Source organism: Bos indicus x Bos taurus, chromosome 7 (assembly GCF_003369695.1).
Source record: "Bos indicus x Bos taurus breed Angus x Brahman F1 hybrid chromosome 7, Bos_hybrid_MaternalHap_v2.0, whole genome shotgun sequence".
In the NCBI taxonomy this organism is placed as follows: domain Eukaryota; kingdom Metazoa; phylum Chordata; class Mammalia; order Artiodactyla; family Bovidae; genus Bos; species Bos indicus x Bos taurus.
In genome coordinates, this window is record NC_040082.1 from 69,427,145 (window position 1) to 69,439,786 (window position 12,642).

Here is a 12,642-nt window from a genome sequence, read left to right on the forward strand (position 1 = left end):
CTATTCATAGGTCTTTTGTTTCTTTATGTAGATACATTCCTAAGTATTTTATTCTTTTTGTTGCAATGGTAAAAGAAATTGTTTCCTTAATTGCTCTGTTTTCACATTGTTAGTGTATAGGAATGCAAGGGGTTTCTGTGTGTTAATTTTATATCCTGCAGTTTTACTATATTCACTGATTAGCTCTAGTAATTTTCTGGTGGAGTCTTTAGGGTTGTCTAAGTACAGGATCATGTCATCTGCAAACAGTGAGAGTTTTACTTCTTTTCCAATTTGGATTCCTTTTATTTCATTTTCTTCTCTGATTGCTGTAGCCAAAACTTCCAAAACTATGTTGAACAGTAGTGGTGAGAGTGGGCACCCTTGTCTTGTTCCTGACTTTAGAGGAAATGCTTTCAATTTTTCACCATTGAGGATAATGTTTGGAGTGGGTTTGTCATATATAGCTTTTATTATGTTGAGGTATGTTCCTTCTATTCCTGCTTTCTGGAGAGTTTTTATCATAAATGGGTGTTGAATTTTGTCAAATGCTTTCTCTGCATCTATTGAGATAATCATATGGTTTTTATTTTTCAATTCATTAATGTGGTGTATTATGTTGATTGATTTGCAGATATTGAAGAATCCTTGCATCCCTAGGATAAAGCCCACTTGGTCATGATGTATGATCCTTTTAATATGTTGTTGGATTCTGGTTGCTAGAATTTTGTTGAGGATTTTTGCATCTATGTTCATTAGTGATATTGGCCTGTAGTTTTCTTTTTTTGTGGCATCATTGTCTGGTTTTGGTATTAGGGTAATGGTGGCCTCATAGAATGAGTTTGGAAGTTTACCTTCCTCTGCAATTTTCTAGAAGACTTTGAGTAGGATAGATGTTAGCTCATCTCTAAATTTTGGTAGAATTCAGCTGTGAAGATGTCTGGTCCTGGGCTTTTGTTTGCTGGAAGATTTCTGATTACAGTTTCAATTTCCATGCTTGTGATGGGTCTGTTAAGATTTTCTATTTCTTCCTGGTTCAGTTTTGGAAAGTTATACTTTTCTAAGAATTTGTCTGTTTCTTCCAAATTGTCCATTTTATTGGCATATAATTGCTGATAGTAGTCTCTTATGATCCTTTGTATTCCTGTGTTGTCTGTTGTGATGTCTCCATTTTCATTTCTAATTTTGTTGATTTGATTCTTCTACTTTGTTTCTTGATGAGTCTGGCTGATGACTTGTCAATTGTATTTATCTTCTCAAAGAACCAGCTTTCAACTTTGTTGATTTTTGCTATGGTCTCTTTTGATTCTTTTGCAATTATTTCTGCCCTAATTTTTGAGATTTCTTTCCTTCTACTAACCCTGGGATTCTTCATTTCTTCCTTTTGTAGTTGCTTTAGGTGTAGAGTTAGCTTATTTATTTGACTTTTTTCTTATTTCTTGAGGTAAGCCTGTATTGCTATGAAACTTCCCCTTAGCACTGCTTTTACCATGTCCCATAGGTTTTGGGTTATTGTGTTTTCATTTTCATTCATTTCTATGCATATTTTGATTTCTTTTTTGATTTCTTCTGTGATTTGTTGGTTATTCAGCAGTGTGTTGTTCAGCCTCCATATGTTGGAATTTTTAATAGTTTTTCTCCTGTAATTGACATCTAATCTTACTGCATTGTGGTCAGAAAAAATGCTTGGAATGATTTCAATTTTTTTGAATTTACCAAGGTTATATTTATGGCCCAGGATGCTATCTATCCTGGAGAAGGTTCCATGTGCACTTGAGAAAAAGGTGAATTTCATTGTTTTGGGGTGAAATGTCCTATAGATATCAATAAGTCTATCTGGTCTATTGTATCATTTACAGTTTGTGTTTCCCTGTTGATTTTCTGTTAGGTTGATCTATCCATAGGTGTGAGTGGAGTATTAAAGTCTCCCGCTATTATTGTGTTATTGTTAATTTCCCCTTTCATACAGGTTAGGATTTGCCTTACATATTGCAGTGCTCCTATGTTGGGTGCATACATATTTATAATTGTTATAACTTCTTGGATTGATCCTTTGATCATTATGTAGTGTCCTTCTTTGTCTCTTCTCACAGCCTTTGTTTTATAGTCTATTTTATCTTATATGAGTATTACTACTCCTGCTTTCTTTTGGTCTCTATTTGCATGAAATATCTTATTCCAGCCCTTCACTGTCAGTCTGTATGTGTCCCTTGTTTTGAGGTGGGTCTCTTGTAGACAACATATATAGGGGTCTTGTTTTTGTGTCCATTCAGCCCGTCTTTGTCTTTTGGTTGGGGCAGTCAACCCACTTACATTTAAGGTAATTATTGATAAGTATGATCCCATTGCCATTTACTTTGTTGTTTTGGGTTCGAGTTTATACACCCTTTCTGTGTTTCCTGTCTAGAGAAGATTCTTTAGCATTTGTTAAAGAGCTGGTTCGGTGGTGCTGAATTCTCTAAGCTTTTGCTTTTCTGTAAAGCTTTTGATTTCTCCTTCATATTTGAATGAGAGCCTTGCTGGTACAGTAATCTGGGTTTAGGTTTTTTCCTTTCATCACTTTAAGTATGTCCTTCCATTCCCTTTGGCCTGAAGAGTTTCTATTGAAAGATTAGCTGGTATCCTTATGGAAATTCCCTGGTGTGTTATTTATTGTTTTTCCCTTGCTGTTTTTAATATTTGCTCTTTGTGTTTGATCTTTGTTAATTTGATTAATATGTGTCTTGGGGTGTTTCACCTTGGGTTTATCCTGTTTGGGACTCTCTGGGTTCCTTGAACTTGGGTAGTTATTTCCTTCTCCATTTTAGGGAAGTTTTCAACTATTATCTCCTCAAGTGTTTTCTCATGGTCTTTCTTTTTGTCTTCTTCTGGGACTCCTATGATTCGAATGTTTGGGCATTTAACTTTGTCCCAGAGGTCTCTGAGGTTGTCCTCATTTCTTTTAATTTTTTTTTCCTCTCTGCTTCATTTATTTCCACCATTCTATCTTCTACCTCACTTATCCTGTCTTCTGCCTCCATTATTCTACTGTCAGTTGCCTCCAGAGTGTTTTGATTTCATTTATTGAATTATTCATTATTGATTAACTCTTTTTATTTCTTCTAGGTCCTTGTTAAACTTTTCTTGCATCTTCTCAATCCTTGTCTCCAGGCTATTTATCTGTAACTCCACTTTGTTTTCAAGATTTTGGATCATTTTTACTATCATTATTCTGAATTCTTTTTTTTTTTTTTAGCTTTTTTTTTTTTTTCATTATTCTGAATTCTTTATCAGGTAGATTCCCTATCTCTTCCTCTTTTGTTTGGTTTGGTGGGCATTTATCTTGTTCTTTTACCTGCTGAGTATTTCTCTGCCTTTTCATCTTGTTTATATTGCTCTGTTTGGGGTGGCCTTTCTGTATTCTGGCAGTTTGTGGTTCTTCTTTATTGTGGAGGTCCCTCACTGTGGGTGGGGTTGGACGAGTGGCTTGTCAAGGTTTCCTGGTTAGGGAAGCTTGTGTTGGTGTTCTGGTGGGTTGAGCTGCATTTCTTCTCTCTGGAGTGCAATGAAGTGTCCAGTAGTGCATTTTGAGATGTCAGTGGATTTGGTGTGACTTTGGGCACCTGTATGTTGAAGCTCAAGGCTATGTTTCTGTGTTGCTGGAGAATTTGTGTGGTATGTCTTGCTCTGGAACTTGTTGGCACTTGGGTGGTGCTTGGTTTCAGTGCAGGTATGGAGGCTTTTGATGAGCTCTTATTGATTAATGTTCCCTGGAGTCAGGAGTTCTCTGGTGTTCTCAAGTTTTGGATTTAAGCCTCGTGCCTCTGGTTTTCACTCTTATTCTTACAGTATCCTCAAGACTTCTCCATCTCCTTTCGAAGACAATGGGCTGCCTTTCTGGGTATCTGATGTACTCTGACAGCATGCTCAGTGTTCAAATGTTCTTTCGATGAATTTGTCTGGGAGAATGTGATCTCCCTGTCCTATTCCTCTGCCGTATTAGGACTGCTCCCCCTTATCCTTTTGCCCTCAATCTTTCCCAGCATCAGTATCTTTTCCAATGAGTTGACTGTTTACATCAGATGAACAAAATACTGGAGCTTCAGCTTCAGCATCCGTTCTTCCAACGAGCATTCAGGGTTTATTTCCCTTAAGATTGACTGATTTGATCTCCTTGCTCTCCAAGGGACTTTTAGGAGTCTTCTCCAGCACCACAGTTCAAAGGCACCAATTCTTTGGCATTCTACTTTCTTTACAATTCAGTTCTCATGACCATAATGACCACTGGGAAGAACATAGCTTTGACTATACAGACCTTTGTTGGCAGAGTAATGCCTCTGTTTTTTAACACACTGACTAGGTTTGTTATAGCTTTCCTGCCAAGAAACAATTGTCTTCTGATTTCATGGTTGCGGTCACCATCTCCAGTGATCTTACAGCCTAAGAAGAGGAAATCTGTCCCTACTTCCACATTTTCCCTCTTTATTTGCCATGAAGTAATGGGACCAGATGCCATGATCTTACTTTTTTTTTTAATATTTACTTTTAAGCTGGCTTTTTCACTCTCCACCTTCACCCTTATCAAGAGGCCCTTTAGTTCCTCTTGCTTTCTGCCATTAGAGTGGTATCATCGGCATATCTGAGGTTGTTGGTGTTACTCCTGACTATCTTGATTCCAGCTTACAACTCATCAAGCCTGGCATTTTTCATGATGTGCTCAGCATATAGGTTAAACAAGTGGGTGACAGCAGAAAGCCCTGTCATACTCCTTTCTAATCTTGAACCAATCAGTTTTTCCACACAGGATTCTAACTGTTGCTTTTTGACCCACATACCAGTTTTTCAGGAGACAGGTAAGACGGTCTGGTATTCTCATCTCTTTAACAGCTTTCCACAGTTTGTTATGATCCACACAGTCAAAGGCTTTAGCATAGTTGATAAAACAGAGGTAGATGTTTTTCTGGAATTCCCTAGCTTTCTCTATGATCCAGTGAATGTAGCCGATTTGATATCTGGTGCCTCTGCCTTTTCTAAACCCAGCTTGGACATCTGGAAATTCTTGGTTCACATAATGCGAAAGCCTAGGGTACAAGATTTTAAGCATGACCTTACTAGCATGAGAAATGAGTGCAACTGCCTGATGGTTAGCACATTCTTTAGTACTATCCTCCTAGGGAACTGGAATGAGGATTAACCTTTTCCAGTCCTGTGGCCAGTGCTGGGTATTCCAGATTTGCTGACAAGTTGAATGCAATACCTTGATGGTATCATCCTTTATGATTTTGAATAGTTCTACTGAAATTCCATCGCATCCACTAGCTTTATTAACAGCAGTGCTTCCTAAGCCCACTTGACTTCACACTCCAGAAAGTCTGGCTCTGGGTGAATGATCACACCATTGTAGTCAGCTGGTTCATTAAGATCTTTTTTGTACAGTTCTGTGTATTCTTTCCATCTCTTCTTGATCTCTTTAGTGTCAACTAGGTCTATACTTTTTCTGTCCTTTATTGTGCCCATCTTTGGGTGAATTGATATTTCCAATTTTATTGAAGAGATCTCTAGTCTTTCCCCTTGTGTTGTTTTTTTTCTACTTTTATGCACTGTTCATTGAAAAAGGCCTTCTTGTCTCTCCGTGCTATTCTTTGGAGCTCTGTTTAGTCCACTGTACCTTTCCTTTGCTCCCTAGCTTCACTTCTCTTCTTTCTTCAGCTGTTCATGAAGCCTCCTCACATAACCACTTTGCCTTTTTGCTTTTCTTTTTCTTTGGCATGATTTTATTTGCTGCTTCCTGTACTATATTACAGACTTCCATCCATAGTTCTTCAAGTATTTTGCTACCTAGATCTACTGCCTTGAATCTATTTATTACCTCCATTGCATATTCATAGGAGATTTGATTTAAGATGTACTTGGCTGGCCTAGTTGTTTCCCCTGCTTTCTTTAGTTTAAGCCTGAATTTTGTTATGAGAATGTGATGATCTGACCCACAGTCAACTCCAGGTCTTGTTTTTGCTGACTGTGTACAGTTCTCCATCTTTGGCTACAGAGAATGTAATCAATTTGATTTTGGTATTGACCATTTGTTATGTCCATGTGTAAAGTCATTTCTTGTGTTGTTGAAAATGGGTATTCGCTATAACCAGTGCATTCTCTTAGCAGAATTCAGTTAGCCTTCGCCCTGCTTCATTTTGTTCTCCAAGGCCAAACTTGCCTGTTACTTCAGGTATCTCTTAACTTTCTACTTTTGCATTCCAGTCCCCAAAGATGAACATCCTTTTTTGGTGTTAGTTCTAGGAAGTCTTCTAGGTCTTCATAGAACTGATCAACTTCAGCTTCATCAGCATCAATGATATGGGCATAGTTTTGGATTACTGTGTTGAATGGCTTGCCTTGGAAACAGACTGAGATCTTTTTGTCATTTTTGAGGTTGCACCAAAATACTGCATTTGTACTCTTTGTTGATTATGAGGGCAAGAGAGTTCCAGAAAAGCATCTACTTCTGCTTTATTGACTATGCCAAACCCTTTGACTCTGTGGATCACAACAAACTATGGAAAATTCTTCAAGAGATGGGAATACCAGACCGCCTGACCTGTCTCTTGAGAAATCTGTATGCAGGTCAAGAAGCAACAGTTTGCAATAAACATGGAACAACAGACAGGCTCCAAATCAGAAAAGGAGTATGTCAAGGCTGTATATTGTCACCCTGCTTATTTAACTTTATTTCACAGAATACATCATGCAAAATGTTAGACTGAATGAAGCACAAGCTGGAATCAAGTTTTCTGGGAGAAATATCCAGAAACTCAGATTTGCAGATGACACAACCCTTATGCAGAAAATGAAGAACTAAAGAGCCTCTTGATGAAAGTGAAAGAGGAGAGTGAAAAAGTTGGCTTAAAACTCAACTTACAGAAAACTGAGATCATGGCATTTGGTCCCATCACTTCATGGGAAATAGATGGGGAAACAATGGAAACAGTGACAGACTATATTTTGGGGCTCCAAAATCACTGCAGATGGTGACCGCAGCCATGAAAATAAAAGATGCTTGCTTCTTGAAAGAAAAGCTATGACACACCTAGATAACATCTTTAAAAGTAGAGACATTACTTTGCCAACAAATGTCTGTCTAGTCAAGGCTATGGTTTTTCCAATAGTCATATATGGATGTGAGAGTTGGAAAGCTGAGCGCCGAAGAATTGATGCTTTTGAACTGTAGTGTTGGAGAAGACTCTTGAGGGTCCCTTGGACTGGAAGGAGATCCAACCAGTCCATCCTAAAGGAAATCAGTCTTGAAAACTCATTGGAAGGACTGACGCTGAGGCTGACACTCCAATACTTTAGCCACCTGACGTGAAGAACTGACTGATTGGAAAAGACCCTGATGCTGGAAAGATTGAAAGTGGGAGGACAAGAGGACGACAGAGAATGAGATGGTTGGATGGCATCACTGGCTTGATGGACATGAGTTTGAGCAAGTTCTGGGAGTTGGTGGTGGACAGGGAAGCCTGGCATGCTGAAGTCTATGGGGTCGAAAATAGTAGAGCATGACTGACTGACCTGAACTGTATTTTTAATCAATGTCTTAGTTGGTTGAACAATTAATGCATTACAAAAATTAAAATTTGTTTCTTGATTTTATCAATTATCTTCTTTTTTAAAATTTAATTTGGAAAACTGATAGCTTTATAGTAGTGAAAATTGCAGTTCATGAATAGGGTATGTTCTTCCATTTAAGGGAGTTTTCATTTTAGCCAGTAGATCTTGCTGATAGTTATATATTCTGCAATTTAATTTTATATTTTGATGCATTTCTAGTGGAATATATAAAATAAATCTCAAAGTTTGTGGCAGTATATAAAGGTGTAACTGAATTTTGTTGTTCTTATATACAGAATTCTTACTAACTTGCTAACTTTTTAAAACTAGAAATCTCTTTATATCTTATTTTTTGTGACAATAATTTCCAGTATATTTTTGAGTAGTTGTGATAAAAGTAGACATGATTTTTAGCCATCTTGATTTCAACTTAATGTGTTTAACTTTTTTGTTGTTGCTATCTAGAGTAAAACAAAAATTCTCTTTTAGTTTTCTAGGAAATCCAAGCCCTTCTCAAATCATACTTTTTGGAACATGATTCTTTATGGAGTCAATCTTAGCATTTTCATTCTTGATTAATGTCTTGATTTTCTATAATATGTTTTGAAATTTTGATGCAAACATACTTTTGTAAAAATTCAAATTTTAAAATAAGGTATTAATAATGTATTATTTTATTTATTGCTCTAGAATTTATGTCTCTTAGGAAAATTGGTTTGTCACCTCCTTCTGATGTCATTATATGGTTTGACATAAAGCTACATGTAAATAGTTAAAACATGTTGAATTATGTTTTTATCCCCTATTCTCTTTGACTTGGTATGCATTAAAACCTTCATATTTTTTCATTCAGTATAATTGAACTTTGGAAATATTTATGTTATGTGTCTTCTTTGTTAAATTTGTTTTAAATTTTGATTTAGCTTCTATGGTATTATCTGATGATTTAGGTTTTTATTCTTTCTAGAGTCAGTCCCAATTCTATTTTAAAATAGCTTCATTTTTTCTGTCTTCTATGCATTAACAGTATGCTTCAAAAAGTATCTATTTTTTAAATAATGCATAGAACATTTATATCAATTTTATCTTTTCTTTATACATAATTATGTCTCTTCTCTATTTTTTCTGATCAATCTTTCCACAGATTTGTCAATTCTATTTTTTTCCCCACAAACTATTTTAATTATATTAATCCTCTCTAATGAATCATTCTTTATTTCATTAATTTATTGTCTTGTCATTATTTTTCATATATAACATTTTAAAGAGGTTATATTCTAGTATATATTGGCAAAAATTTTAAATCAGACTTTAATGAATAACGGCCAGATTGTCTTTCCAAATATAAACATAAGAGATTAAAATTTTTTTCAATAATTTCATTAACTTTATTAACAAGTTTTATTTAGAATGCTTTATTTTCATTCAGTTTAAGTATTTCTTTGTTATGTATATTTTGACAAATAGTTATTTAAAAGATTTTTTTCAATATCAAATACAGAGTGCTGTAATTATTTTGATTTAAAAATGACCTTACATTTGGTGAAAAAATGTTAACCATATATTCATTTGATATTTGTTGAACTTTATGACATAAGACCACATAAAGTTGAAATGTTTCATATTTGGAAAGAATATATAATATTATATTAATATATTGTATATTATATTATATATATGCATTAAATAAATATGTATATTTATAAACACATTATAGTGTATATATGTATTGATATATAATTATACAGAATATATTAATGTATTATATAAACATTATAATAAGATTAGTATTATATCATTGACATTCTAAATACCATATTTTTTCTGAATTATTTTTACTTATGACTAAAAGATTTGTAAAATGTTATCTGACTGATTGAATTATCTTAATAGTGTATCACCTTGATTTATTTATGTATTCAAATCTTTATTTATTGAATAATAACCTATATGTACATATTTTAGCGCTTATGTTGAAGTTTTCAAATTATACAGTCTCACTATCTATAAAAATATTCCTGTTTTAAAAATGAATTTATTATTGTACTAATATAGTTTAACTATCTTTTACAAAATTTTTTAGTCTTGCCTAGTTTATGATCTTCTCAATAAGTAATAATGTATCAACTTTCTTTTTTTGTATATGCATTTCTTATAAACCAAATATGAAATGAAAAGAAGTGAAAGTGTTAGTCAACCATGTCTGACTCTCTGTGACCCAAAGGACTGTAGATTGTCAGGCTTCTCTTTCCATGGAATTAATTCTCCAGGCAGGAATAATGGTGTGGGTAGCAATGGCACCCCACTCCAGCACTCTTGCCTGGAAAATCCCATGGACGGAGGAGCCTGGTGGGTTGCAGTCCATGGGGTCGCTAAGAGTCGGACACAACTAAGCGACTTCACTTTCACTTTTCACTTTCATGCACTGGAGAAGGAAATGGCAACCCACTCCAGTGTTCTTGCCTGGAGAATCCCAGGGACGGGGGAGCCTGGTGGGCTGCCATCTATGGGATCGCACAGAGTCGGACACGACTGAAGCGACTTTGCAGCAGCAGTAGCAGCCTTTGCCTTCTCCAGGGGATCTTACTGAGCTAGGGATAGAACCCAGGTCTGACTGTTTTGGAGGCAGATTTTTTATGGTCTGAGTCACCTGGAAAGCTCATGCTGCTGCTGCTAAGTCGCTTCAGTCCTGTCCGACTCTGTGCGACCCCAGAGACGGCAGCCCACCAGGCTCCCCCTTCCCTGGGATTCTCCAGGCAAGAACACTGGAATGGGTTGCCATTTCCTTCTCCAATGCATGAAAGTGGAAAATGAAAGTGAAGTCGCTTAGTCGTGTCCGACTCTTAGCGACCCCATGGACTGCAGCCTACCAGGCTCCTCTGTCCATGGGATTTTCCAGGCAAGAGTACTGGAGTGGGTTGCCATTGCCTTCTCTGTCATAGGGAACCCTAAACTCTGAATTTAGCAACGTAGAAGGACACAAGACCAACACACTTTTCTTGCATTTCTTTACACTAATAATGAAATTACAAAGAGAAAGAAAAAAAAGTATTATTTAAAATCCTGTCAATCACAGACTTCGAAAATGAACTCATAGTTGCCGGGGGGAGGGATGTGTGTATGTGAAGGGATAGTTAAGGACTTTGGGAAGGTCATGTACACACTGCTCTATTTAAAATGGATAACCAACAAAAACCTATTGTACAGCACATGGAACACTGCTCCATGTTACATGCCTGCCTGGATGGAAGGGGGGTTTGGGGGACAATGGATACATGTATATATATATCACTAAGTCCCTTCACTGTTCACCTGAAGCTATCATAACATTGTTAATTAGCTATATCCCAATACAAAATGTTTTTTGTTTTAAACAAATAAATAAAAATAAAATTAAAAGAAATAACATAAAATCCTAACACCAAGGAATAAATTTGACTAAGGAGGTGACAGACCCATTTGCAAAATATGATAAAAAAATTGATAAAGAAAATTGAAGATGATTCAAAAATGGAATATGGAAAGATATCCCAGGCTATTGTATTGGAAGAATGTTTATTGTTAAGATGGCCATAATACCTGAAGGAATCTACAGATATAATACACACCCTGTCAAAATACCCAAGACATCTTTCAAAGACCTTGAGTAAATACTCCTAAAATTTATATAGAATCATAAAAGACCTGGAATTGCCAAAGCAATGCTGAAGGAAAAAAGCAAAGCTGGCTGTATAATCCTTCCAGACTTGAGACTATACTAAATGCTACATTAATCGAAACAGTGTGGTGCAGACACAAAACAAGTATATAGATCAATGGAGCAGAATACAAAGCCCAGAAATAAATCGATATACTTACCATCAATTAATCTATGACAAAAGAGGCAATAATGCAATGGAGTAAAGTCAGTCTCTCCCTAAGTGATGCTGTGAAAGCCAGACGGCTACATGGAAGTGACTGAAATTATGACAGTTCCTCATGCTATATACAAAAACTAACTCCCATTTGTTCAAATGCATAAATTTAAGACATGAAACCATAAAATTCCTAGAAAAGAACATGGGGAAAATATTCTCTAACATAAAGTGTGTGTGTGTGTGTGCTTGGTAGTGTTTGATTTTTTGCAACCCCATGAACTGTAGCCCTCCAGGCTGTTTCACCTGTGGAATTTTCCTGGCAAGAATCCTGGAGCAGGTTGCCATTTCCTACTCCAGGAGAGCTCCCCAATCCAAGGACTGAACCTATGTCTACTGCTCGGCAGGCAGATTCTTAACCACTGCACCTCCTGGGAAGCCCGGAACATAAATTATATAAACTTCTTTTTTTTTTTTTAGATTAGTCTCTCAGGGAAAATTAAATAAAAGCAGAAAAAACCAATGGGACCTAATCAAACTTTAAAACTTTTGTATAGCAAAGGAAACCATCAATTTAACAAATGTACAAGCTATGGGATGGGGGAAAATATTTCCAAAGATTGTGATTGACAAAGGTTTAACATGCAAACTGTAAAAACAGCTTATACAACTCAGTGGCACTAGTGGCAAAGAGCTCTGCCAATACAGGAGACACAAGAGATGTGGTTTCAATCCCTGGGTCAGGAAGACCCCCCTGGAGGAGGGCACGGCAACCCACATCAGTATTTGTGCCTGGAGAATCCCATGGACAGAGGAGCCTGGCAGGCTGCAGTATATCAGGTTGCAAACAGTCAGACATGACCGAAGTAACTTAGCACACACATTGAAAAAAACAAAACCTAAGTGAAAAAATTGGCATAATATCTAAATGGATATTTCTCTAAAGAAGACATGTGGTTGACAAGCACATGAAAAGATGCTCAACATTACTAATTATTAGAGAAGTGTCAATCAAAACCAAAATGAGGTAAGACCTCACACCTGTCAGAGTGACTATCATCAAACAGTCTACAAATAATAAACGCTGGTGAGAGTATGTAGAAAAATGAATAACTGTGGATAAGAATGTAAATTGGTGCAGTTGCTACGGAAAACAATATGAAGTTTCCCTAAAATACTAAAAATAGAGAAATCACATTATATAGCAATTCCACTCTTCAGTATATAT